Source organism: Halichoerus grypus, chromosome 6, assembly GCF_964656455.1.
Source record: "Halichoerus grypus chromosome 6, mHalGry1.hap1.1, whole genome shotgun sequence".
Taxonomy (NCBI): domain Eukaryota; kingdom Metazoa; phylum Chordata; class Mammalia; order Carnivora; family Phocidae; genus Halichoerus; species Halichoerus grypus.
Window position 1 is genome coordinate 143,342,711 of NC_135717.1, and position 27,566 is coordinate 143,370,276.

The 27,566-nt window shown below is 36.9% G+C and overlaps 1 protein-coding gene and 2 pseudogenes across 4 annotated transcripts in view; 1 reads left to right on the top strand and 2 right to left on the bottom strand.

The window, feature by feature from the left end:
* The window catches only part of TMTC2 (transmembrane O-mannosyltransferase targeting cadherins 2), a 388,107-nt gene that overhangs the window by 51,824 nt on the left and 308,717 nt on the right, over positions 1–27,566 (top strand). The window lies entirely within an intron of this gene.
* Positions 1–27,566, bottom strand: part of LOC118531123 (small ribosomal subunit protein eS25 pseudogene) — a 42,958-nt pseudogene that overhangs the window by 7,309 nt on the left and 8,083 nt on the right.
* LOC118531126 (U4 spliceosomal RNA) lies at positions 10,049–10,179 on the bottom strand (annotated as a pseudogene).

The following is a 27,566-nucleotide window of genomic DNA, read 5'->3' on the forward strand; positions in this document are numbered from 1 at the left end:
TTTGAGTGGTGACCTGAAACAACATTGGGTTTACCATTTCTTTCTTTCTTTTTTTTAGATTTATTTATTTATTTGAGAGAGAGAGCGCCTGCGCATGCCCGCGTGGGCGGGAGGGGCAGTGGGAAAGAATCTCAAGCAGAGCCCCCATTGAGTGGGGGAGGGGGGCTCCATCTCACAACCCTGAGATCATGACCTGACCGGAAATGAAGAGTCGAGGCTTAACTGACTGAACCACCCAGGCACCGCAGGGTTTGTCATTTCTTAAAGGAGTTAAAAAATCTTGGCATTCTTCATTCTCCTCACCTACCACTGCCAGTGAATAGAGATTGTGTCAGAGATAATCATAAAGTTAATTATTTTGTAATAATAGCTGATATATAGAGATCTTTTTAACCTAAGGCTAAGTGCTTGGTATGAATTAGCTCATTTATTTCACACAACAATCCTGTGAGATAATTATAGCTAGCATCAGTCCTGTGAGATAATAATAACTATTATCAATCCCGTCTTCAAGTGCATCCTTGTTTCCAACACCTCACAAAGGGCTTCGTAAGTATTTTTTTCTAGTTCCCCAGCACAGCCTTCTGAGATATTATCCTACCAGCATGTAATCTCTACGAGGGCAGTGACTTTGTTTTCTTCTTCTAAGCTAAATCCTAGGATAGTAGCTATTATGGCACCTGGTATGTGCTTAGTAAATAGTAGATAATGAATGAACAAATTCCAAGTTCTTCGATGAGGAGACTGTTAAAAAGAAGTTAAATAACTTGCTCAAGGTCAAGTGGTGAAGGTGGAATTTACACCAATGCATGTGTGACTTAAGACCCTGTAATTTCTTCTTCTTTTTTAAATTTTTTAAGTTTTTATTTAAATTTCAGTTAGTTAACATACTGTATACTATTAGTTTCAGGTTTATTATTATTAGAATTTAGTGATTCATTACTTATATAACAACATCCAGTGCTCATCACAACTATTACCCTCCTTGATACCCATCACCTGTTTAACCCATCCCCCCCACAACCCTCAGTTTTCTCTGTAGTTAAGAATCAGTTTCATAGTTTGCGTCTCTTTTTTCCCCCATGTTCATTTGTTTTGTTTTTTAAATTCCATGTATGAGTGAAATCATATGGTATTTGTCTTCCTCTGACTGACTTATTTTGCTTAGCATAATACTCTCTAGTTCTATCCACGTCATTGCAAATGGCAAGATTTCATTCTTTTTGATGGGTGAGTAATATTCCATCATATATATATGTATATGTATGCGTATGTGTATATATATACATACACACACACATATATATACCACAACTTCTTTATCCATTCATCACTTGATAGACATTTGGGCTCTTTCCATAATTTGGCTATTATTGATAATGCTGCTATAAACATCAGGTGCATATATCCCTTCAAATAAATATTTCTGTATCCTTTGGGTAAATACCTAGTAGTACAATTGCTGGGTCTTAGGGTAGTGCTATTTTTTTAAAACAATTTTTTAAAGGATTTTGTTTATTTGAGACAGAGAGATACAGAGAAAGAGAGAGCATGAGCAGAGGGAGAGGAAGACGGAGGGGGAGAAGCGGACTCCCCACTGAGCCAGGAGCCCAATGTGGGATTCGATCCCAGGATGCTGGGATCATGACCTGAGCTGAAGGCAGACACTTAACCATCTGAGCCACCCAGGCTCCCCAGGGTAGTTCTATTTTTAACTTTTTGGGGAACCTCCGTACTGTTTTCCAGAGTGGCTGCACCAGTTTATATTCCCACCAACAGTGTAAGAAGGTTCCCCTTTCTCTGCATCCTTGCCAACATCTGTTGTTTCCTGTGTTGTTGTTAATTTTAGCCATTCTGACTGGTGTGAGGTGATAGCTCATTATAGTTTTGATTTGTATTTCCCTGATGATGACTGATGTTGAGCATCTTTTCATGTGTATGTTAGCTAGAGCCTGTAATTTCTACCAATGAGCTATAAGAATTATGGTTTTTGTTAACAAATTTCTGCAGTAATGTTAAATTTAGAGGCTGAATGATGCATAATTCTAGGTTTCTGAAATAATAAGTATAAAGTTATTTTGGAAACTGTTCAAAAAGTTATTTTGAAACTGTTGTAAATCATTTCTTAGTGGAAAAGCTATAGGTTAGAGTGGCTAGTCTTGAAGAAATCATGTATAATATGAGTATTACTTATTTATATGAAAATATGAATGTACACAAATATACATATGAATATATATGAATATATTCATATACATGAATATATATGGATGCATATGAATATATTAAATTCTATGACACTTTCAATACCATTTTTAGTCCTTTTAAAGAAGGAAAAATTGAAAGTATGGTTTTAGCAAATTTGCCAGTGTTTACTATTTTATAAAATATAATACATAATTAAAATATGAATTTTGTAACTTATTGACACTGGGTCCTACTATTACTCTTTTGTAGTGCTTTTCTCTTTTCCCTTTTACAAAGAGTATCTGGAATTATGAACAAGTATGTTGTATGGAGTTGGATATGTGTTTTTGATCTTTACATATTTAGGGTGTTTCTAGGGATAGGTTTGTGTTAAAAGGGGTGAGCAGAATTCCAAGCTATTTCAAAAAGGATTGCACCAATTTTCACTGTCTCCAGAGTGTTTTGAGTATGTGCTTTATTCCAACCAATATTATTGGCTTTTAGTTTTCAAAATTACTGTAGTTTTTACAGGAGTAAAAGGGCATTCCATTTTAACTTGCAGTCTGGTTTTGTTTTGTTTTGTTTTTTTTTGGTAAAGTTAAACATTTTTACAGAAGAATTATTAAGTAGATACACTCCCCCATAGACTATCAATTTCTTCATTTATTGGCAGGTTTTGTTTTGTGTTCTCGCTAGTTGGTTACAAGAATCTCATGGCTGAGATTATCCTGAGTTACTAATATGCTGTTTATATTCTGGTGAGCATAAAATTGGGAGCAGCTAGCCACTCTTTTGGTATATTGGTTTAAAGAATTCATAAAAACCAACCACTACATCCCGCAAATTTATTTTGAATTAGGACTGTGTGACTCCGTAATATCAACATATACCTTAGTAGAAATCAGACAACATCTAGGATTTAGAACTTTAAAGAAAATAAATAATACAATACGGTTCTGCTTTAAATAGGAGCAATGAACTTTATGAATAATAATCTAAGACTTTGGGGGGTTGTATTAGCAATACATTGAGACACATCTCCTCTGTCTTCTCTTTATTCCCACTCCTAGCTGTGCTGGGAGGTGAAGTAACTGGCTTTGAAATCTCCCACATCAGGTGTTACTGCCTTGCTGTCATTAGGCGCCAGGCTCCAGTCACCTACATCAATTGTGCTTGCCGTCCTTGAGGGCTGCTACGCTGAGAGTTTCTCTCTCTGGGTCTTTTCATCATCTTTTTGAACGAGCACTGCTCTTTTAAGCCAACAGAATAGAGGCATACACCTTGGTGACCTCCTGGTTTTTCATTTCCAGTAAATACCAGATATGGAGTTGGTCCTGTCAGCTGCTTATCTTGTCTACTCTTCGCTGTTGCCCTCCTACACTCAGGAACCAAGTAACTCTATAGATTAACCGTGTAAAGTTTATTTATTTATTTTTTAAATGTACAGGGAGGAAATCATTTGTTGTTGTTGCAGTCTTTTTTAAGATTTATTTATTTGAGGGGGGGAAGAAAGAAAGCACATGCGCAGGCTGGAGTGGCAGGGAGGGTCAGAGGAAGTCCTAGGCGGGACTCCAGGCTGAGCGCAGAGCCCCATGAGGGGCTCGATCTCAGCACCCTGAGATCCTGACCTGAGCGGAAACCCAGTCGGTTGGTTAGCTGACTGTGCCATCCAGGATACATATGAATGTGTACATATGAACCCTTGTATGTATACATATGAATCTTTGTATGTGTACATATGAACCGTTGTATGTGTACATATGAATCCTTGTATGTGTACATATGAATCTTTGTATGTGTACATAGGAATCTTTGTATGTGTACATAGGAATCCTTGTATGTGTACATAGGAATCTTTGTATGTGTACATAGGAATCTTTGTATGTGTACATATGAATCTTTGTATGTGTACATAGGAATCCTTGTATGTGTACATAGGAATCCTTGTATGTGTACATAGGAATCTTTGTATGTGTACATAGGAATCTTTGTGTACATAGGAATCCTTGTATGTGTACATAGGAATCCTTGTATGTGTACATATGAATCTTTGTATGTGTACATATGAATCCTTGTATGTGTACATATGAATCTTTGTATGTGTACATATGAATCCTTGCTGCAGTCTTGATACTATTATGCCAATTTGCTCGCTGAAAACAAAACAGCTTTTTTTTTTTTTAAACGAAGGACGAAGTTTTGTAAAAACAAGAATGACCACATGTAAACATCCTTTCGATGACTTCTCATATGTGGCTTTACTGTGTGGAGGGCTGAAGTTTAAAAGTAAATACAGTGTTATTGTAACAAGGGTTTATAACTACTTTTTCATATTAGCCAGTGTTTTATATGTTGTGTGGCTTAATAATTTTGACTGGAGAGATCCGACTAGCAAAATAGTTATTCATTTCTGTTTGCTGAATCAAGAAGGATCTATAAAAAAAGAAAATTTCAAAAGTGCGTTTCTTTCAAAGAAGGTAGGAAAACTTTACACATAACTTCTGAAAATTTAGGTCTCTCTTGTGAAATAGCCATAGGCATACTAAATTCTCTGGGAGACCCAATTGATTAATGTGTAAAGCTGTTTAAATTTTCGAAGATCTTCTAAAATGCATTTCTAGTTTTTTGATGCAAAAGTTAATTGATTTCAAATGTCAGCCGATGTCTTATGGTGATGAAAGTCGTTGGCCCTCCTAGGGAAATACAGGTAAAAATAAATTGTACTATGTTAATTAGAAAAGCTCTATGGAGTTAGAGCCGTCACTGAGCAGATTCTCTAGAGTCTGAGTAGGTCATGTTTTGCCATGTATTGGGACGTTCTGGGATCCTAGTTACATCTATGAAGGAACAAATGGGGATGTCACCAGAATCAGGAGATTTGAGATTTATGCCTGGGAATCAACCTATCTAGAAGGTACCCCAAAGGAATGACATTTGCTCATACTTCCATTATTCTGCCTTTTGTTTATCAGAAATGAGTTGAGAGAAGATGGAGAAATTAAGGCATTTCTTAGAGAATAATAATCAAGAGTAATTGCATTGTTTTAAATGCACTCTGTTTTCTAGAAGCAAATATTCCATTATTGATTTTTCTCACGAGTACTTTAATTCACTGTGTTAAGAAAACAACAAAAGAACTCGGGGTGTCAGGCTTAACAATTTTGTATTATAAGAAGTAGATAGTTCTTACTTAAAATAATAGGCTCTGCTAATTTATTGATAGAATAAAACTTTCCAAATTATATGTTTAGATTATACTTATTTATTTATTTATTGGGGGAGGAGGAGCAGAGAGAGAATCTTAAGCAGACTCCATGCCCAGTGGGGAGCCTGACGCGGGGCTTGATCTCACCACTCTGAGATCATGACCTGAGCCGAAATCAAGAGTCAGACACTTAACTGACTGAGCCACCTAGGCACCCCTAGGTTATACTTTTAAAGAAGAACTGCAGCTGAGTCAGTTCATGCAATAGTGTATCATTTTGGAATGTGAAAAAGCACTCCTGAATATACATGGCCTGGAAATTGGGTTTTCTTGATACTTGATATCAAAGTCCAGGACAACTGCACTCATGTCCTTGTCAACAGGTGTGTTTGAGGATACGTTAAATGAGCTACAGAAAGCATCTCCAACAGAGGTGTCATATGAGGCATAATTCTCTTCCAAGTACGATCCATGAGCAGCTTTCACAAGTGAAAGCTTCCTCGAAATGGAGTTCACAGTCGAAGTTCATCGGTCTGCTCTTATACTCGGAATGCCTGCCAACATTCCAACTTGCAGTCACTTTGAGTGAAAAATTCTTCAGATTCCTTGGTGGTGTAGGCAAATATCTTTAAATTCTGATTGCTGGGCACCTTATTACAGAGGAAGCACTGGGCAGGTGAGCTGAACTGCTCAGTGTGTTTTTCCTTCGTTCTTTTAAGGTATTGAGCAGTAGTTGACTGTGGTTGTCTTGTTGCTTGTGCTTCTTCAGCATCAGTCCCCTTTCTCTTCTTCTTACAGTATCTGGAATTTCATTTGGGAAACCTTTTCTCCTATATTCTCAGTTTGTGTAGTTAAGGAGGGGTTGCTCTAATGGACAAGGGACCCATCTCCTATCCACTCAGTAAATGGTTAAGTAACTAATACTGGTCAAATGAGACCAATTATTGGATTTTTTGTTGTTGTTGTTGGAATTATTGGAAAGGAGACCAACATTTTACCCCCCTGGAATTTCTTAGCTAGGAGTAAGCAAGATGGCCTGCTGTTGGTGGGAACTCTTATCATTCCTGAGACAAAGGCCAAGTTTGGGCTGGAAATACAGAATCCTGACAGCCTAGTCTGAATACATCATGAGTTATATGAGGCAATACATTCTTCTTTTTTGTGTAAACCAGTTTGAGTTGGCTTCTGTCATTTGTAACTTTAATGGACCTGATTGACATACTTTTAATTGTTTAAGATTGGATCTACCTTCATCCTCAGAGCTAACTTTTATGTATGTATCATTGCTTTCTTTGGTCAGTTTAATTTTTCTTAAAAAATAGAGTGTTTTTTTCTTTTTTTTTACTCAATTAAAAAGTAAATACTAAATGTAAAGTGGTAAAATAGAGCAGACAGACCTCTATTACACAACTTTTACATCTGTGCTCACAAGTGAGGTTAGGCAGCCCTTGTCTAGTTTGGGATTCAAGGTTACAGTAGCTCATAAAATGAGTTGCGGGATCACGCAATGTATACTTTATGTATCTTACAATTTTATGTGTCAGTTATACCCCAGTAGAACTGAAATCTTAAAAAAAAAATGAGTTGAGAGAGCATTTCCTCTTTTTTTGTTCTGTGAAAGAATTTGTGTACGATTAGAGTTATGTGTCCTTAGAGTTATGGTGACATTATCTATAAAACTATCTAGTCGTAGGCCATATTTCCTTGTATTTTCTTTGGGTTTGTTTTGTTTTTCTCACTTCTTAGGTTAGATGCTTAGTATATTCTCTTTATTAATAAAAGCATGTAAAGTTAGAAAAAAAATGAATAACCCTAGCCCCCCAATACCGCTCCCATATATATAATGGTTTATAATTTTCCCGAGTAGGAATGTCAGGACTTTGAGGGATATGAAATACTTCCAAGGACAGAAAAGTCCTTGATTAGCAGAGTAGCCAGGTTACTAGAGTCCGTGTCAGAGAGTTAAGGGGGGGAAAGCATGCATTTATTTTCTTTACAAAAGAGGAGGTTGGGTGTGCTTGGGAGTAATTTTCCTGCCAGTAAAGCTGCGTGAGGATTTCACCTTACTGATGTGGCTTCGCGGCTTTGGCAGGTATTAGTGCTTTCAGATTTGGTCACAGCATGGGACAAAGGAATATACAGACCTCCTTCCTGCCTTTGAATAATTAGCGTCAGCGTAGTATCCTGAACAGTGATAGGATATAAACAAAGTAAGCAGATAGAGAACCTGGGGAGATTTGGCTTTGGGGAGCTTTTTAGCAATAATCACCAGCTCTGTTGAATGTGGGGACATTTGTGGATTTTGACAGCATTTTCCCTGGGCTCTGCAGCATTTACCTTTTTTGTTTTTTGTTTTTGTTTTTGAAAGGAATCTACCACATAGTGGAAGTGACGGCCCTGCTGGTTGTATACATAGATGGGCACCTACCAATCCAGATATCACACTGCTACCGGAGCATTCACCCAAATGGCTCTAACTGAGCCCTTTGCCTCCAGGGCCTTTTTCTCTCTGTGAAGAAAATTCGAATCAGTGCGCTAGTGGCGATTATAAAAATACTGCAATTTTTAAAAGTACTTTAAACCTCTCGTCTTTTTTAGTCCAGTTTCTTTTCCTAAAATAAAACCCTGATTTCCAGGGATACAAAGAAAATACATGACAAACCCCAAATATTCTCAATTTGGGCATGGCTTACATAGGTAGGTAGCCTTAACTTTATTTAATGTAGATATGTTCTTGTAAAGTTGAAAATGAGTGAATCCTATTTTCAACATAGTTTGAAGAGCTTGCAGTTTAATTCACTGGGACTCTATTAATAAGGAAGCAAACGAGAACCTCTTCCAGTGATCTTTGGGACATGCTTAGTGAAGTATTCCTTTATTATTTGTCATGATGTGCTTTGTTCATTTGGTTCTAAGTGGAAATAAATATTGTTTCATTTGTGTAATTGCTTTCTCTTGCAATCTGCTCAGGAATAAAGTTTCTTTAAAATATTAACATATGATTAAGTAAACTTGAATGTTTACAGAGTTTTCCATGTAAATGGCCTTACCTTCTTTATAGCAACTTCGAGGGGCCAGCAGTTCATTAGTTTCTCATCGGTCAGTTCATTGAAAAGCAATCTGAGGCTATGTACAGGTTAGGAGTTGTACTTAATGTTTAAGAATCCAACTTGTGTAGTGCTTATTATCACAATTCCTGCAGTTATGAAGTTGCTGTCAAAAACATGAGAATATTTATTAATGATTTGTCAGTCCACTCTTTGGCATCAGGTAGATAAGTCTTTTGCTGTCTTTTGGGAACATCTCAAAATCACATGCAAATGCAATGCAAAATGCACAATCTTGCAAAGGGTGCAGGATTCCATGAAGTGAGTGCAAGTGGCTCAGTAAGATCTGAGTTAGCACATAAACCTGTAGACAAATGGGGTATGACAGGACTGGATCAGGCAATTATCACCATGATAATGACAAGAGAGGCCCTTCAAAAGAGTATGATTAAAATATCAAAGGATTAGGTGACACTCTTAGGAAGATCAAAATTCTTGACTATTTTGGCAGAAATAGTGTTTGTTTGAAGATTTTACTGCAATGTGAAGGCTTGTATGATGTTATCACATCACTTTAATAATACAAATTTTACGTTATTTTATACTTACAAAAGAATATAGGTAAAATATAATTATGTAAGTACTTCTCCCAAATCCCATATTTCTGCTTTCACCAAGAAAAAACCATCTAGAGTTTTGTGTTTATTATTCCACTGTTTTTTTAAAAGTAGTTTTACCATGTATTTATTTACATTTGTCTGGTTTTGAACTTTGTTGACCTCTATAAAGGCTTTTGTCATTTCCTTTTAAAAACCTCAATGTAATGTTTAAAAATTCATTCTTGTTGTGATATGTAGCTCTATCTTATTTATACTGCTGTATACTATTCTACAACATTACTGACCTTACCAAGATCTGATATGGATCCATGGGAATTCTTATATATTGGGAGTGTGAGTGTAACTTGGTATAAAACTTTGAAAAAGAGTTTGGCATTAACTTATGTAGCTGTTTATACAGTTTCCTTCCTAGGCATAGATCCTAAATCTAGAATGATAGATTTGAATTATTAATTTTATGAAATTGTCTATGACAGAGTTTATTTTATAGAAGTATAGACGTATAGAAGGTTGGATGTGTGAAAGTAAAGCTATGGAGTAATTATTTTCCATTCAAGCAGCAATGTAAACTCAAAGCATGTTATCCTTTATTGTAAGAATAGGTTGGAACCATAATAAAAACCCTGAAGATACCATAAAGTAATTTTGGTTACTTTAGTATTATTTGGTGTAAGTATATGTCCAGGAGAGCTTCCCATTTCTTAAACATTTAACATGAATTTCAAAATCACTGTATATGACATCACTCTAGGAGGCAGTGTGGCCATAAGGGAAGAATCCTGGATTGGGTGTCAAGAATTGGGATCTATACAATAATGCTCCACCTTTCAAGTCTTATCTGGTCTTAACTTCTGAACATCAGTTTCATCACTGGTAAAATAGGGTTGATAATGTTAGTCTTGCTTCCATGGTGGTACGTCAATTAAATGAAATAGAAAATGGGAACATTCTTTCCAATTATAAAATGCTGTATAAGCTGAGTGTTTACTATTATTATTATTATCATTGTTGTTTGAAAGAACCCTCTTTAGTAGGCAAATCCAGGTTGTATCTTTTCAATTAGCAATAATCGCGCCTCGGATAAACCTCATTGGCTACGATACTACCACTGCGCAAAGCTCAGATTGTATCTTTTAAACATTTTTTCAAGACAATGTGTCTCAGTGCCCTGGTGTATATTAAAACAGCCTTTTGAAAAGAATGCCTTGAGCCCTGGTGAATATCTAAAACTTGTTTTTATTTTGTTACATAAAATGACCAAGAGCTGTTCTAAGAATTTAAAGTAACTTTTCCTCCTTCAAATGGCTTGCCTAAAATTTATCTTAAAGGAGAGATAAGATTCTAATTGTAAATTTTGAATACTTCCTTTGCTCTTTGTGGAAAAATTCCCAAGAATGATACAAAAGCACTTTTATGTGAAGAGGATAAAATGTAACATTGGGGTCTTGATCCCATGTGTGGGTAGCTATCTGATGTGATTACTATATAAGCACTGAGTTCTAGCTTGAGTACTGACAAAATTCCAGTACTTGATTGATATATTATAAACTTTGTTAATAATCATTTGAAAACCTTGCTTTGTGAAAGGCTGGAAATGTAAAAAGTTAAAAAAAAAGTAATGGACAATTATTCCAATGTCTGGTAACATATAGACGCCGTGCCCTTTTTTAGATGACAGCTCAAAAGCTAGTTTGTAAATTGTTAATAATTTATAAATATCAACTCAAGTTCATGCTTAGATGAATTAATGCCTGTAGATTAGAAACCTGGGAGTTAATATGTAAAGTGATTTGGATAAATGTGATTGTATTTAAACCTTTGAAATGCTTCTAAGCTAAATGCAAACAGAATTATCTGAAAAGATTTTGGGTTACCTCAATAACCTAAGTTTTAGAAAAGTGTATTTAAATAACTATCTGATGAATAGTGATGCCACTGGATTATTTCCTGTATTTTTTCCTTTCCTCATTCTAATTTCTTCATTATTCAAGTCATACTATTACTTTGTCCAAAGTCAGGTCTCAGGATTAGGAAAGACAAACTAACCAAGTAAACTTGGGAAGTGACTATATGAAGAAAATAACTGTGTTGTTTTCTAATTCTTACTTTAAAATGTGTAGTCAGCATTCCTGAGGAGCTCTCATTTAGTTGAATCTCTCCCAAGATATTTGTGGCATCTTCCTAGCAAGATTTCTGATCGATATTTGGCCATACCTTTCTATTTACAACCAGTGTAAAACAACAACAACAAACCCAAAAAAACTAAAAACACCAAACCAAACAAAACCAAATGTGTACATATTCTCAGATTTTCATTCAATGACTCTATTTTCTTAGCTTTGGGAGAATATTAAATCATCTACTAAAACTGTTTCTTACTGGGTATTAGCTCGTACTGTGGGTAAGGCTTCTTAGAGAGCATTCAGTGGCAAATTAGGAGTTAGAAGCTAAGCATTCACCTATAGAAAGGGACCTCCTGGCTTGAGGATGCAGTAAGTGAACAGTAAGGAGCAAGGGTTTTGTCTTGAGTGGATGAGTTCAGTTTTTATCCTTCCCACTCAGCAGCACTGTGATCTTAACCAGGTTTAACTTCTCTGAGTTTCCATTTTCTTACCTGTTACAGAACAGAGTATATTTTTTGTTGTACTGAACGTGAAAGGAGATACTGATATAATGTGCTTACCTCTCTGCCTGGCATGGCATGTTGCTTGGTAATGGTTGATGGTTTGTTGTTAAAATGAGGTGCAAGCCTGCTCAGGTAGGAACAGTTGCAGGGCAGCGAGGATTGGGATGAGTACAGTGTTGCTTGAAATGGAGATGGCTCAACAGTGAGACACATGCTATAGCCTCCAAGCTGTGGCCTCAGAGATTCCAAGAACTGTTAGCTTGAATTCCTCTCCTACATATGGCGGAATTCCCTGTGACCTTCCTGTCTTTCGGGATTCGTAGAAAACTCACATTTCCCTAGGCACTGCCAACTCTAATTTCTGCTTTTGCCGAGTTCTGGATGGATCTCTTTTACACAGTGTGTCTGCTTGTGACGTCTCTTTTCCACACTCTGGGAACCTGCTTGGCTAAAGTGACCACATTATTTACCAGAGCCCCACTGATGTTAATGTTAGGTACGCAGACGTTGATGAGGGTTTGATGTAAGCCAGGGGTTTGCGATACAATACAGCAACAACTTAAAGTGGACCCTTGGAAATCTCAGCCTTAAAAATCCCCTCCATTCTTATTACTCTGGGGAATGTTCATCGATGGCTTCTTTCTGTCTCTACTCTGGTTCCAGCCTTCTGCCACATTGTTGGGCATCTTTTCTCTCCTGTTTGTCCCCATTCTCTCTCATCTTGTCTCTCCTCACTTGTCCCCATTCTCTCAAATGCTTATGCAGTTCTGTAGAGCTGTTGGAGTGTTTTGTCCCAGAGCGTCCTGGTCTTTACCACATACATAACACCAGCCTCACCCCCTGTGTCTCTTCCTGAGAGGAATGCTCTGGTCACTTAACCTCTTTTCCCCTTGCCTGTCCATCAAGGCATTATTTCCTTTGATAAGTCTTGAGAGATTGAATGTAAGGATGAAGAAGAGGGAATCCCAATGAGTCCAGGATTTCTAGACTAGGAAGCTAGAAGAGTATTGCCTGCAATGTGCTTGGGGTAATTGGTGAAGGAAATGGACATGGTGATATAGGGAACATTATCTGAATATTGAGGAACTCTTTGCCATGTTTGGTACTTTCGTCAGGCTAGTTTTAGAAGAATTATCTTTATAAGAAGTAAGCTAACAAATGCAACTGTGGAAGGGCAGAGAGCCGGAAAACCCATTCCCTGTTATTTGTGGTTCCTCTGAGGAGGAGGAAATGAAGTACAGGAACTAAGTTGAAACAAATATAGCTAGTGATCAGTCACTGGGCAGATGTTTGTCCATTCTTCCAGGCTTAGGGAAGGATCATCGCAGGGGGAGACACTGAATCAACACCATCTTCTTTCTTAAGGACATTTAGTTGATGAAAAACAGGAAATTGGGAGAGACACAGTAACTTAGTTCATTGGGATTCTTCCCAGGAATGGGAAAGTGCAGACATAGATAAGGGTATGCAGTTGTTAGGATGTTCCAGAAAGCCTACAGTGGAGAGTGTGCAGCCCGGGAGGGGGCCAGCTAAAATTTGAAGCATACTCAGCCTTGGGATGTTGGAAATAGGTAGAAGGCTGGAACATTTTCAGCATCAGCATTGAAAGCCCAGACACAGAAACTTCTAAGGCTTTATGATCCAAAGTGGCAAGAGGCTTTGAACTCTAAGCTGTCAGAGAGTTCTAGGCTAGCAGAGCCAGGGCCAGGACCTGAAGCTGGCTTGCCTTGGCTTACGCTGCTAGTATGCGTCCTGTGGAAGTCTCACCCCCAAAATCCTTGTGTAGTGACAGCTAAACGATATGGATGCACACTGAGTTCTTGAATATTTGTGTTTTCAATTAAAAATCTTGTTGATGATCTATTCCCTTTTTTTAATGCTCCTTTTTAATAAATAGATTCTTCCTTTTCTCTCATTCTTTTCGTTTTTTGACAAATATTTTTTGCACCCCAGTGATCTGACCAGGATGACAAGATGGTGAGTACGATGACAGGGCACCTATTCTAGGGAGCTAATAATCTTTCTGGGGGAAGGTGAAAAGTTAAAAATATCTAACATACTAACTGACACAGACTAAATTTTAATACACATTTATTGAATGCATGATTAAATACTGTGATACAGAAAGGTGTTATGAGTATATGGGCAAAGTGTGGCCTCTCAACAAAGTGTCCTCGAGTGTTTACACCCCTTGAAAAAAATCTTTTCACTGATGTTTCGCTGGGGTTTTGTGAGAGAGCAGAGGTAAATATGTGTTTTCACTCTGTCTTTAACAGACAGTTTCCATTAAAAAAAAAATGTAGTTACTCATTTGTTTTGCTGCCTTCAGATATTGATGTAAAGAATTACGCTAATAATTTCCCTGTAACTAAATGAATATTGCACCTGAGAATAAAACCAACATAGGTACAGGGTGATATATTAATACACTGCTAGAGTCTATTTGCAAGTAGTTTATTTTTGTACTTGTTTCATCATTGGACTGTGGTTTTCTTTTTTTAAGCTGTATTTATCAGGATTATGCTAGCATCATAAAATCATTTGGGGAGCTTTTATGTTCTCTGAAACATTTTATATGACACAAGCATCTGTCCCTTGGGTTTGTATGACTTTATCTTCGTAACGATATTGGCCTGGCTCTCTTTACAAGGTATTTCATTGACAGCTTTTTATTGCTTTGTGGCTATTGATCTGTTCAGTTTTATTTTTCTTCTTTAATGAATAATTTTTTTTTCCTGGAAAGTAAATTATATCTCTCTGTGTTTAAAATTTATTAGGATAAAATGGTGCATGGTGTTTTCTTATAACTTGAAAAATCTTGGCATGTTTTTGTGTCTCCTCCTAACTGAGTTCTTTTATCTGTCTGTCTTTAATAGACTTGAGCTGAATATAAGACATTTTTTCAGATTCTCAAAGTGTTGTCCTGAGACCACAGGTGTCTAAACCACTGGGGTCCTAGTTTAAAGCGGACAGTCCTGGACATCATCCTCTGCAGCTGAGTCAGTATGTTTTTAATAATTTCCTCAAGTAATCTGTAGATGCAGTAAATTTTGAGAATTACTGATTTAGAGGGTTCTATCTTTAATATACTTTTATTTCATAACACATGCTCTTGGATGTGTTAATCAGTTCTTTCATTTTTTTTCTGTTTATAATCAATTTCTGACTTGATCTTTATATCTTTGTTTTTTTTCTTGTTATATTTCTAACTTACGTAGTTGAATGCTTACTTAACTTTTCCTACCTTATAGTGCTTAGAAATGAAAGCATTTTGTTAGAAATTTGCCTCTCATTACTACTTGCAACAAAGCATAGGTGTTAATTTTATCATGATTTTCTCATGTTCTCTATTTCTACTTTCAACTTATTTTTATTATTTGATAAAGTAATATTTAACTTGCAAGTTTTTTTATTCACATTTAAAATTTATCATTTCGGTTTGTTGTGATAAAAGAAAGCTTCCTTTTAAAACTGTGCTGGAGGATTTGTTTTCAAAATACTCCCCAACAATGAAAGGTGTACCTTTTATGGAGTGTAGAACTTAACATACATTCATTAAAGTAACCCTATCAGTTGTAATATTCAAATTCTCTGAATATCCATTTCTCTTGCTTGTTTAAATGGACAAAAAGTGAGAGCTTTATTTCCTACCCTGCTAGGTTTCTACATTCTCTTTTATTGTATATATTTAGTACTTTATTTTTTGTTACATGAAACCTCCCTAATTTGCAGATTTTCTGCTTACAGTTTAAGGGTAACACCTACACCACAGATTTTAGTATGCTCAAATGTCATATGTGGATATTCTTTTGACAGTCCTTACCTTTGTTCATAGAATAGATTTTATATATGTGTCCCCCTTACTCCTCCCTTTATCCTGTACACTACAAGCCCCCCACTATATTCTATCTGTGTGTGTGCATGTGTGTGTATCTTTACTTGTATCTTATCTTTTCATTCTAAGACACTGTCTTGAAATACTCGTTTTTAAGTGATTTCAGAGGAATGCGTTTCTTTGGTTCCTTTTTGGTTCTCCCTTAAGTTTTTTAGAGCCATAAACATATTTTCCTATTCATTATTGATATAAGAAAAGATACATTGATATCCTCTTTTAAAACTGACAGGATTTACTCAGGTTTGCTTCCTTTTACCATTCTTCTCCCTCCATTTCTTTTGGCATATTATTATTGTTTTTATGTTTTCATACATTTATATTCTTTAGAATTGTGCCCTTTGCATTCCCTTTTATGGCAGCATTTATAATAGCTATTTTTAAAAAATTTTTATATTGGCTCTGTATGCATCTGAATGCTGCCTTTACATACAAATATGTAAGGACCCTTGCCTATTGCTGTTCTCTGTTTTCAATCACAAATGAACAACTTGTGAGAGTCTGTTATTCTTGAGTTGAAATATTGAGTCCTTGACTTCTGGGAAAATTTGAAGCCAGTCTGATATTTTCCTCTTGTGTAGTTTTTACATTTTTCTGTCTTGATGCTTTTTGGATTTTTTAAAAAAATTCTTACACTTCAAAGATGATCTAGGATGTAGCTAGACTTTGGTCAATTTTCATTACTTTGCCCGTTACTGAGGGTTACCTTATTCCTTCAGCTTTTCATCAGCCTGTGGAAGTTTCTTCCCCACAAATGTTTGATATTTTTTCCCTTGTCATCTTTTCTGTCTCTTTTAAGGTTACGTGTAGATTGGTTTCTATTCTTTCTACTCCATATCTTGCTTTTCCTTCTTCATCTGATTCTTTTTTTTTTTTTCTTTTCCTTGGAATGGAAGAAGTTTGTTTTCTGCTGATTGATTCTGCTGTTTGTCTTCCTGAGGATTTATATTCTGCTATTGAGTTTTCAGCTTCAGTAAACTGTTTCCTGAAAGAAACCCAGCTACCTTTAAATCCTGCTCCTTCCTCAGCTCGTCCTTTCCCTGCTCTTTGCAAAATATCATGCTGCTCTCTCAGATCTCGTATTTCGTAGAGGCCATGTTTTCTCAAATTGTAGTAAGAATACAAAGGTGAGGTTAAGAATTGATTTCCTGAAATCTTTAAATAAGTTTTCTTCATATTTTCTGTGTTTCAAAGTGTGTGTGTGTGTGTGTGTGTGTGTGTGTTTATTTATTCTGCTAAGTCCTCTTCCCGAAAGGAGAGGTCTGTTCAGAACTGGAGTTTATCTTGCAGTCTTACAGGATTACCTGGAGGCTCCTTCTCTTAGAACTCGTGCCGGAGGGCTAGTTGGTAAAAATCAACACTGTCTGTGGAAGGTTCTAGAAGTTAGGCAGAGAGGATGATGGAGCTGTACAAAGTCCAGCAGAGGAGTGTTGTGTCTGCGGTCTTCCATTCTGCCATTTAGTGTATCTGTAGGGAGAGAATTCACACTTGGGTCTGTGTTTTTGCTTTGATCTCAGAGCCAGGTCTGTCCTATGCCTGTGTCCAGCCCCCTTTGTGGTACTTAAGCTCGCAATAGAGGGAAAGGACCCTGGCACACTTTTTTTTTTTTGCATGTTGTAAAGGTTTTGTGACTGTGGGGCCTTCTAACACAGCTGCTCTGAGTTATGCTAAGTAGTGTGTGCCCAATACCCCATGGCCTGTCCACACTTCCAGCTCCTAACTCTGCAGATTAAGATGTGTTAGTGGAATTCTGCCAAACATGGTTTGTTTACTTCCCACAACACTGGGTAGTTTTCTGGAGGTGTGGCTGGTTTTTTGAGGCCCTTAATGTCTTTTTAATTAGGTTCCATATGCAACATATCCAGGATAAATTCCTCAACATTTCTGGCATCTTGAGAGGGATACTTCCTTAGTTTATGGCGTTGATGCAGGATTTTCTGCAGTTGTATATTTATTGGTCATTGGAGTTGAGGTTCTGAGAGTCTATATATAGTTTTTTGTCTAGAATCCGAACCAGTTGAGAGAGAGTAAGGCATCAATGGAGATCATATTGCTGAATTACCAATAACACTGTTTTGAATGTGGTGTAGAGTGTGACAATTGGGAGGGCTGATACTTTTTTCCAGACAAGTCTTCCATACCCAGCCATGGGCAGCGTGGGCCCTCAGAGACCTTCTTCTCCAAAGGCGGAGTCTGCCTAGCTGCCGTGTGGCCTAGAGAGCATATAAAAATATGCAGTCTCACAGGTAGGTGGATCCCAAAGAGTGCCGAGGCGGGACTGAGACACCATGTCCAGCTCAATCCGCAGCTCACCATTCATCAGGTGTCTCCTCTTCTCCAGGGCCAGTTGAGGGGCACTGGAGTGTGGCAGGGTTGCTTGAATAGCCAGCGGTGTGAGATGTAGACGTTAAGTGCAGCTACCAAACAATTATGATGGTGACCTAGAATCTGCATGTGTTCAAGCCATCATCTTCCCTCCATGTTTTCTGGAGCATAAATGTGGGAAGTGATGTAAGAACATTTATTTTCGTGGCTGAGTTTTGTTTTCTTTTAATATAGTTGTATCAAAATCCGAAGAACCAGGATGACTATAGGCTGACTTTTTATTGAAAATTATATGTTACCCTAAGTCTAAAACTCTACTGCTAGAGTTTAATTTTGTGTGTGGATGTGAATCCCATTAGAATTTAAGTGTTTTTGAGTAATTTATTATTGTACTCTTAATAAAATGCATAACTGCAAGTCAAATTGTGACTTTTACTTGAGTTCGCCTAGGAAATAATAAACCTTCCAGTCTGTGAAATTTATCCCTTTTAATATGATATGACTGTAGTAAATGGTTAGGCAATTAAATTCCTTAAACATATGCATTTGATGAATTGATTTGCTTCTAGTAGCTCTTGGCTCATTGTTTATAAGGGTATCTGAAAGATTTAGGGTTTCAGATTTTCAGATACATTTTACTATTACAGAATGTTAGAATGGAACGCTTTATTTTAGTTCAGCAGGATTTTCCCATCTGTTTGAGGATTCAATAATGTTCTTCCATAGAGTCTAGCCTACAAAAGAGGATGTGTTAATCCTCAGAGCAAGGTAAATAAACACAACCACTGACCTCTAAAATAGCTTAGTTAAGCTTTCCCTTGAGGTGATTTTATCTTTCATTTATATAAGAAAAGCCAAGGGGGAGGCTGATTTGCCCTAAGCACTTAATCTGAATGAGTCCATCTCTCTTTAATCACTGTGCTTTAGATATAACCTTTTTGATTATCTAAAATTACCTTAATTTGTTGTCTTGTGTAGTATCTGCCTGCCTATCAAAACATAATTGTCCCAGAGCCAGTAACTTAAATGTCTTGTTCACCAAAGTATTCCTAGATGGGTGCATAGTAAAGAGTTGTTGCAAGAAAGTGAATTTGCCTAGAGCACTTTACCCGGTAGGGCAGAGATCAGAAATTCATGGCCTGCCAGAACCATTTGTTTGATATAGTCAGTATCATTTTTTTTTTTTTAATTGAGTAAGTTAAACATTTACAAATTGAATTGCAAATAAACACCTGAATTTCTGGCTTTCCTTGAAACCTTGGAAGAGCCGGTAACAGGGGCCCCACCCCACCAGCAGGAGCTGCATGATGGTTGTCACACGTGAGACAGGACACCTTCCTTTTTTTTTTTGGCCACTGAAGGCTTTTGAGTTTGGTACATTTGCTTTCAAACCAGTCCTTAATTTTATTATAAATAAGAACAAATAATGGTGTAGCTTAAATTCAGTGCTTTTGCATTTGACAACAATACAAATTATATTGACATATGAATAAGACAAAAATAATTGAGCAGGACAGAGAGGTTATGTATAAATAACTAATGAACAATAGAAAGTGGTAAGTGCTATTTTAATGGAATTCCATCATACCTACCTTTCATTTACATGAATTGAAATATCTAGGATGGCTGCAGCAGGGATAGGGAGGTTGGACATGAAATGGGTAGTTAAGGAAGGCAAGTAGGTAGGCGAGATCGGGGGAACAGTGGGTGAGAAAAGGGAAGGAGGGGCTGCTGCATTGCTTCTGCTTGTGCCCTGTGCACATTTGCACCCAAGTAAGTGTTACGGGGCAAGCGCATCTTCTCTTCCCAGGGTTGGCCTCACTGACGTTGTGTCTCTCTCTCTGCTGCTGTCAACTGGGTATTTAGATGTGAAGTTTTCTCATATTATGGCCCTTAAATGCAAACCTGCTACTACATTTGGTGTTTTACTGAACAAACAGGAATTTGCTTCCATCTTGGGAGAAAAACTGTCTAGATTTAATTTAGGAATTAGGGTCTTTGTAAGGGATTCTTAAGAGTAATTTTGATTCAACTATATTTTTTTGTCTTATGTATTGACCTAATCCCAATGCAGACTTCTCTGTGTGTATTTAAATTGCTGTGGTATACTAGAGGAAAGAGATCTAACTTCTAGGTTGTAGGATGTGGAAATGTTTCATAGAGGAGATAGCATTTGAGTGGAGACTCAAAAGATGGGAGAAGTGGAGCACCATCTAGACCCCCGTTATCCAATATGGTAGTCACTAGCCACACGTGACAATTAAAATTAATTAAAATAAAATAAAGAATTCAGTCATCACTTACACTTGTCACATTTTTAGAGCTCAGGAAACTCTCTTGACTAATGGCTATCAACAGTCTACAGACAGTCTACTGTCTACTGATGGTAGACACAGGAAGTAGTTTGCATTATTGGGGGAAGTAGAAAAATTTTGACTTTCATTAAGGTGAACAGTAAATAGTTAACAGAGCATTTTCTGTCTCCCCCATACTCAAATAAATTTAATTCTTTTTTTCCCTAGAATCAAAAGCTAAGCCAAATAATGCTAATTCCCCAAGAAATTCTGGAATTTTACAACTATTCAAATTCTATCCTGGGTCCTTGTTTCTGTTAGGATCTGTGGAATTATTCAGCTTTTGATACAAACTGGAAAGCAGTGTTGGGGCAGGCAGAGGTACCTCTTTTGTATGTATAAAAGAAAGGATAATTACTAATTACTTAGAAAAATGTCCTCATATTTCTTTATTCACAGAGGTTTGAAAGAAGTTTTGTTTTTTTGTTTTGTTTTTCGGTTTGTTTTCAAATGTGGTTTGGTATTTTGATGTATATGTAGTTTACAGTTTTTCTTCATATAATTTATATGCCATGTTGGTTTTTTGATGGGAAAATTGAGCCCAAGTGAAAATGTTATATGTTATATGTTATATGTTGCTTTGCAGCTTCTAAACATTCTCCCACTTCACTTCTCTTCACAGTTACTCCTGAGTTAGTTATATTGGTTGTCACTAGGGACTCCCAGCTTCTATGTCTTTTTGGCAGTTTTAAGTTTTGTTTCAAATTATGTACAGTCAAAAGCTTGGCAGTGATTTGTTACTGCTCAACCTAGTGTTCTTCTGATTGTATTGCAGCTTGTGATAAAATATCTGTTGATTTGTGATAAATAATTAATATTGTTCGGACTGTTAGAGTTTCCCGGGTAGTGGTTTATGTACTGAGGACTAAAGAAAATTTGTCTAGCATGTAATTTATCCATAGCAAAATGAGGAGGGCTATTTCTTTAGCCAGGATATTAATGCTTGAGCCCTAAAGTGGCCTCTTGAGGCCTTTTTTTTTTCCCCCCTGTTTTCTTAAAGCAGATTTTTTTTTTTCTTGGCAGTTTCAGAGATGAGAATTTTAGGCAAGATTTTTCTGTCAGAATGGAAAGAAGAATCCCTTGTTGTTTGGACATTTTTGAGAATTGATATTGCCCTGCCAATGGTTAGGAGGAACACCCCTTTCATCCAGGATATCTTTACCTTTTTCCTCACTTATTTTATCTAAGAAATGAAGAACAATGAAGGAACAAGAAGAAGAAGAAGAAGAAGAAGAAGAAGAAGAAGAAGAAAAGCCAAAATAACAGTGGCCTCAGTGTGAGGGAAGTGCATTTTTCTCTCATGTAAAAATTCCTATCTAGAACTGATAGAGCTCCTTCAATCCAGCTTAAGACGGGGCTTTCATCCCAGGTCTTAGATGGGTGCCATGTCTTCCAGCATTGTGTCTTCATTCAGGCAGTACTGGGGAGCAGAAAGTGGATGGCTCCCACTTTTCCTTCAGGGGCAGGACCTGGAAGTTGTTCTTATCACTTCCACTGTGTCTCATTTACTGGAATTTGATCATATGGCCACAGCTAGCTCTCCGGGAGGCTGAGGAATAGTCTTTGAGCGTTCCCTTCCCCAGCCCAGACCAAACCAGTGTTTTGTTCTAAAGGAATAAGAGGGAAGTATATCCAGAAACAAGATGTTGCTTCTGCCACAAACCAACTACATGATATCCATTCAGGGTTCAGATAAATTGCGAATTTTGCCATTGGTAAGACAGACACCAAAATGCATGGGTAAGCAGGGTTTTATTTTAGGGTTTATTTTGCTACTAATTAAAAAATCTTAATGGCAAGGAAAAAATTAAAGCAGGGGCTGCCTGTTTTCTAGGGCCTGAGGGAAATGATAGAAACAAGATTGCCATCCTCAGGAGCCATGAGGGCCTATGAGAATATACCATGTGGGAGATGCATATAAAAGGAATGTTAAAAGAGGATGTGTAAAGTAATTATACCTGATTTTAGGCCTCCTGAAGTTCATGGAATTCTAGATAATTAATAATAGTCACTGAAATTTTTTGCAATCTCAAAAAGAAAAATATTTTTACTGGAGAATAAAAATGTTCTGCTTGAGGCCAGCCTTAGTCTCTAGTAGCAGTAAAAGCCTGTGATACATAATGATGCTCATATTTCTTCCTTTTTCAAAAGCACTGTGGTAGGGGATGTAAATGTACCAAGTCGTATCTAGTGGAAAGAGACAAAATTCAGCCCATTTTCCTTTTATGTTTGGTTTGATTTTTCTCTGACACATTTATAATCTTTTAGTTTCTTTAGTCTCTAGTTGAGGGCTTGGCAAATTTTCATTCTTTGAGAGAATTGTGTTCTTTCTTTTTAAGAGGAAATATAATTTAGGAAGAAACTGGCAATGGGTTGTCTGAGTGTCTGAGTGTGTGAATAAAACCCAATTTCTGGTTTTACCAAGAAATTTAAGGTGTATGTGGGAATATCTCATTGAATTGAACTAACTTTTACTGAGTTTCCAGTGATACATACATAAATATCAATATTAGCCAATGTATGTTAAGAATGTCTTGGCTTCAAAAAAAAAAAAAAAAGGAAAGAAAGACTGCCTTGGCTTATTCATGTTAGCATTTCCAAGGGTGCCTCCTTTATGTTTAGATTTTTGTTTTTTAAAACATGGAGCAAAGAGAGGAAAGGGCCAATGTAGGTCATTCCTAGCTATCAGCAGGTGGCGCAGTACTGTAACTGGCCCCCAGGGAGCGCTAGCACAGCATCCTGTTTCCACTCTGGGTGTGTGTTGGCTTTGGGGGTCACCTGCATATTTTGTTTCTTTTCATTTCCTGATGGGGATTTAGTTTGGACACTAGATTCTACTGGACAAATGTGTGTCATGTTAAACAAACTTGAAGGTGTGCCCTGAAAGTAGGTGTCCATGGGCTCAGTTGATCTCCATGGTCCCCTGTTTGTGTGTTACATGATTCCAGGGGGTGCCATATGCATAGATTTCAGTGTAAATGGTGCCCCTTCGGTTGTATAACACAGAGTCTGTGGTCACAGCCTTGATATCATTAGTTGTCATATACTATAGCTTAGAGTGACTTTCTCATTTCTCATTATCCAAGCTGGAACCTTTTTAAGAATAAAAGAAGGCATAATTAATAACTATACCAGAGCACTACACATGATGTCATGTTCTTCTGGGAAAAGGGACATTTTTGGTTCTCCTACTTAGAGCAATCAGTATAGAACCTGGTTGGTAATTGAGGTAGGTTAAATAAGCATTTCTCTTAAAAATAGTTGTATTGATATAGCAAGGCAGTGAAACAAAGGAATCAATCAAAAGGAAATCTACTAAGAACGATTTCCTCTTTCTATACTGTGGATTTTGTAAAGGAAATCTTTAGAGGATACATTCGTGTTTTATTTTGTAATCATCTTTACAGAGGATTCAGAATGTTCTCTGTGTTTAAGTTTTGCCAGCTGCTGTAAACTGTTAACTTACATTGAATTGGAGTGAGGTTTTCCCCAATAAAATGTTCTGGAGAGCATTATTTAACTTTTTTAAAATTCTTTAAATCTGATGTTGCCTTACTCACAAACTGCCAGTCGCAAACTTTTATGTACCATCTCATTCCGGATACCTTTGCTCGGCTTTGCCTCTCCTTACCTACTGGGTCTGTTTCCCACTCTCCAGCTGATTTTTTTTTTTTTTTTTTTTTTTTTGCTCTTGCAGATCCATCTCTTCAAAGGCTCTCAAATTGTTGATGTTCGTATTGTTTCCATAGTTTTTCATCATGACTTGGCTGTTTTCTCCCTTTCTGCCTGTCCAGATCCTTCCCATTCTTCAAAGCTTCTATCAAGGCCCCTTTCCTCTACCTACTTCTCTATGGGGGTTGCACCTTGTAGGAGGAAAGTGAAGTGATGGTGAGTTACAGTAGTATTCTAGAATCATGTCCCAGATCCATCATTAGGAACAGTAGTGTAACTTTCTGACTCTGTTTTCAGTAAGTTGGTTATAATACAAATCACTTTTTCACCCAGATGTAAGGATTGCATTTGGTAATATGGGGAAATTACTTTGTAAGTTTTAAAATACTATGTAAATCTTCTTCATTATTATTCTGATCTCTTGTTTTTGGTCAAATTTTGTTAATGTCTACTACTTATTTTACGTACAATAGCCTTACCTCCTCAACAACATTCTCTGTAGCTTAAGAGCAGAGATAATATCTTATAATATTTCATTATTACCCAGCCATGCCTACAGAATTGTGATGGGCACATTATTAGATAATGGGCATTCTAGGTCCATCCAGAATCTTCTCTCTCCTTCAGCTTCACCCTCCTAAAGAAGTTTGAAATAAGGCTTGCAAAGTACTAAAGTGGAAAGTGCCTTTCATTGTGGTTGTCAGTCAATTAAGAATTCTTGCTCAGCCTTCTAAGGCTGAGTAGCTCTCTGGGCAAAACAATGTGGCGGAGAAGTACATTCCAGACAGAGAGCATAATATGAACAGAGGCAAAGAATCTTAACATCATGGGAGAGTAGAAAGCACTGGTCATAGTACTGGAGATGGTGTTGGTAATGATTGGATTTCAGGAGGCAAAGATTGGTAAAGGCCAAATTCTGATGGGCTTTATAGTAACCGGGCTGATGGGGAGATGCTGAAGGATTTAGGCTGGGGGTGTAAGTAGCAAATAGGACCTATTAAATAGATTATTCTACTCTGGTCACTCATAAAGGATAGCAAATAAGAATGTTTCATGTGATAAGACTTTCAAATTCAACTCACATTTATAATTTAGAAACTTGATATTCAAGGCACAATTGTACCTTATAAAACCTATCAGGATAAGCATATGATTAATACCTCATTCAGAAAGTACACACTGGCAGGTGTAGATTGAACTGGAATCAAGGGTAGTAAAGATGTAATAATGGATGGCTCTTTTAGCAATTTCATTTGGCATAGCAGTTAAATAAAATAGCCACATTCTTACGATGTTACATGTCATAGTTCTGGCGTTAATGGAACCTCAGTGGTTAGATTTCTACTTTTGGAGTACAGGTTGTTCCTTTAAAAATGGATGTTTTGTAAGTTCCTTTGTGTACAATTTATTTGTAAGTATTTGATTACGGGAAAGATTATTTTTATTAATTATCTGTTCTTCATCTTTTGTTTGCCTTTTAGCACATCCACACCCTCTGTAAGATTGTTAATGAATTGAGCAAAGCACAATGTAAGCTTTTTGCCAATATCTGCTTTTTAAACCTTTACGTTAAGTATTTAGTGCCAAAACTGCTGCTTTCTTGTTTGCTTTGCATAATCTTAGAGTGAAAGAGGGTATTTTACTCATTTTCACTAATCAGATGAGTGGTCAGATAACTGACCATTTTAACGTCTCAGAAAAAAATTTGTCCAGCTTCGAAGAGTAATAAAATACTTTATTCCTTTTTTCCCTTTTGTGAGAAATACAGAGTAGATGGCTTTTAGATAATTTCCCTAAAATATCGGACTCAGTGCTGATTTTTGATAGCAATCACCACCTCCTTTTTGAATGTTTATATTATAAAGATACTCTTTTTTTTTTTTTTTTAAAGATTTATTTATTTGACAGAGAGATAGAGAGAGCGCACAGATAGTCAGAGTGGCAGGCAGAGGGAGAGGGAGAAGCAGGCTCTCCGCTGTGCAGGGAGCCCGATGCGGGGTTTGATCCCAGGACCCTGGGATCATGACCTGAGCTGAAGGCAGACGCTTAACCGACTGAGCCACTCAGGCACCCCTATATTATAAAGATATTCTTGAATACATGATATAAATCCTGTGTACTGTATTGCTACCTTGTGATATGAATATATAAAAAGCCCGAGTAGCATCATTTATGACAAGTTATGAAACTTAGTATGCACACTCTTTAACCATCAAATGGAATGGCCGAGAACAATAAGGAAATTCATTTTTAAAAAGTCTGTTAGAAATAGAAACAGAAAGGGGCACCTGGGTGGCTCAGTCTTTAAGCATCTGCCTTCAGCTCAGGTCATGATCCCAGGGTCCTGGGATCAAGCCCCGCATCGGGTTCCCTGCTCGGCGGGAAGCCTGCTTCTCCCTCTCCCACTCCCCCTGCTTGTGTTCCCTCTCTCGCTATGTCTCTGTCAAATAAATAGATAAAATCTTAAAAAAAAAAAAAAGAAATAGAAACAGAAAAAAGAATATTGTTGGCCCCATGAGAAGTAGGATTACTGCAGTTCAGTTCTGCAGTAAAAATGTATTTGTATTCTCGGAGGTCAATATTAAAAAATGCATGGGACACTAATTATACTTATGTATCTAAATAAAAATGTTCTCGCTTCCTTTTTTATTACTGATTTCTCAACATATCAGGTGTTTTTTTTTTTTTTCCCCTTCTTTTTTTAAGTAGACTTAATGGGTTTTCTGGCTGCAAACAATCATTTTTAAGTCACAGTCTAGTTGAAGGAAGTTTCTTAATAGGGTTATGTTTCTGATCTGTTTTTGTTACAAAGACAATTTTCTCTTTTAGAAAGCGGAACTACAATAATGAATATTAGATTTTATTTTGAGTTTTCTGAACTTCTGTCACCTTTTGAGTTACCCTGGAAAAGTTTTTCCTTTGCGATTGTAAATATTTTATGACCTTAAATAACTTGATTGCTGATTTAAAGTCTATTCTCATTCAGAGTAGCTGAAACTTTTCCCGAGTTGGATATGAACAAAAGTGGGATTTAAAACAAAAATGAAAACAAATCAAAACAGGGTAGGGGGGATTATGGTTGATGATCAGATCAAGTTAATAGGGTTCAAAATGCTGAAAACATATCTCCCAGACTTTTCCAAATCAAATCTCTGCAGTTATCTTGCAGTAATTTGAAGAAGGAAGGGTTTCATTGCTAGGAGAATGGAAAAATCAACAGTCCTATAGTACATTTTAAGAAAGGGGTCCTTTGTCACATTTGAATAGAGTATGTGTGTAGAGTTTGCTCTTTATTATTTTTTTCAGCGGAAAAAAATCAACAAGCTGGGCAGTTGGTTGTACAGCTTTCCTCTTTGTGGTAGAAATACTGGGATATTGTGGGAGAAAACCACTGCCCATCTTAACACAGATGCTAATTGTATTCTGTAATTCTTCTTGGTTGCCATTGCGATGTTCTTAGCTGCCTTTTATTTGTTGCTTCTCCAGGACAGAAGTGATTACTAATTACATATCATACTGCACTGCAGAAGTGGGTCATTTTGGTTTTCTTTTCTTTCGTTTTCTTTCTTTCTTGTTCTGTTTTCTCTCTTTCTTTCCTTTAAGGAGGGGAAAGTGAAAGGAGTCTTGGGGGTTTTCCT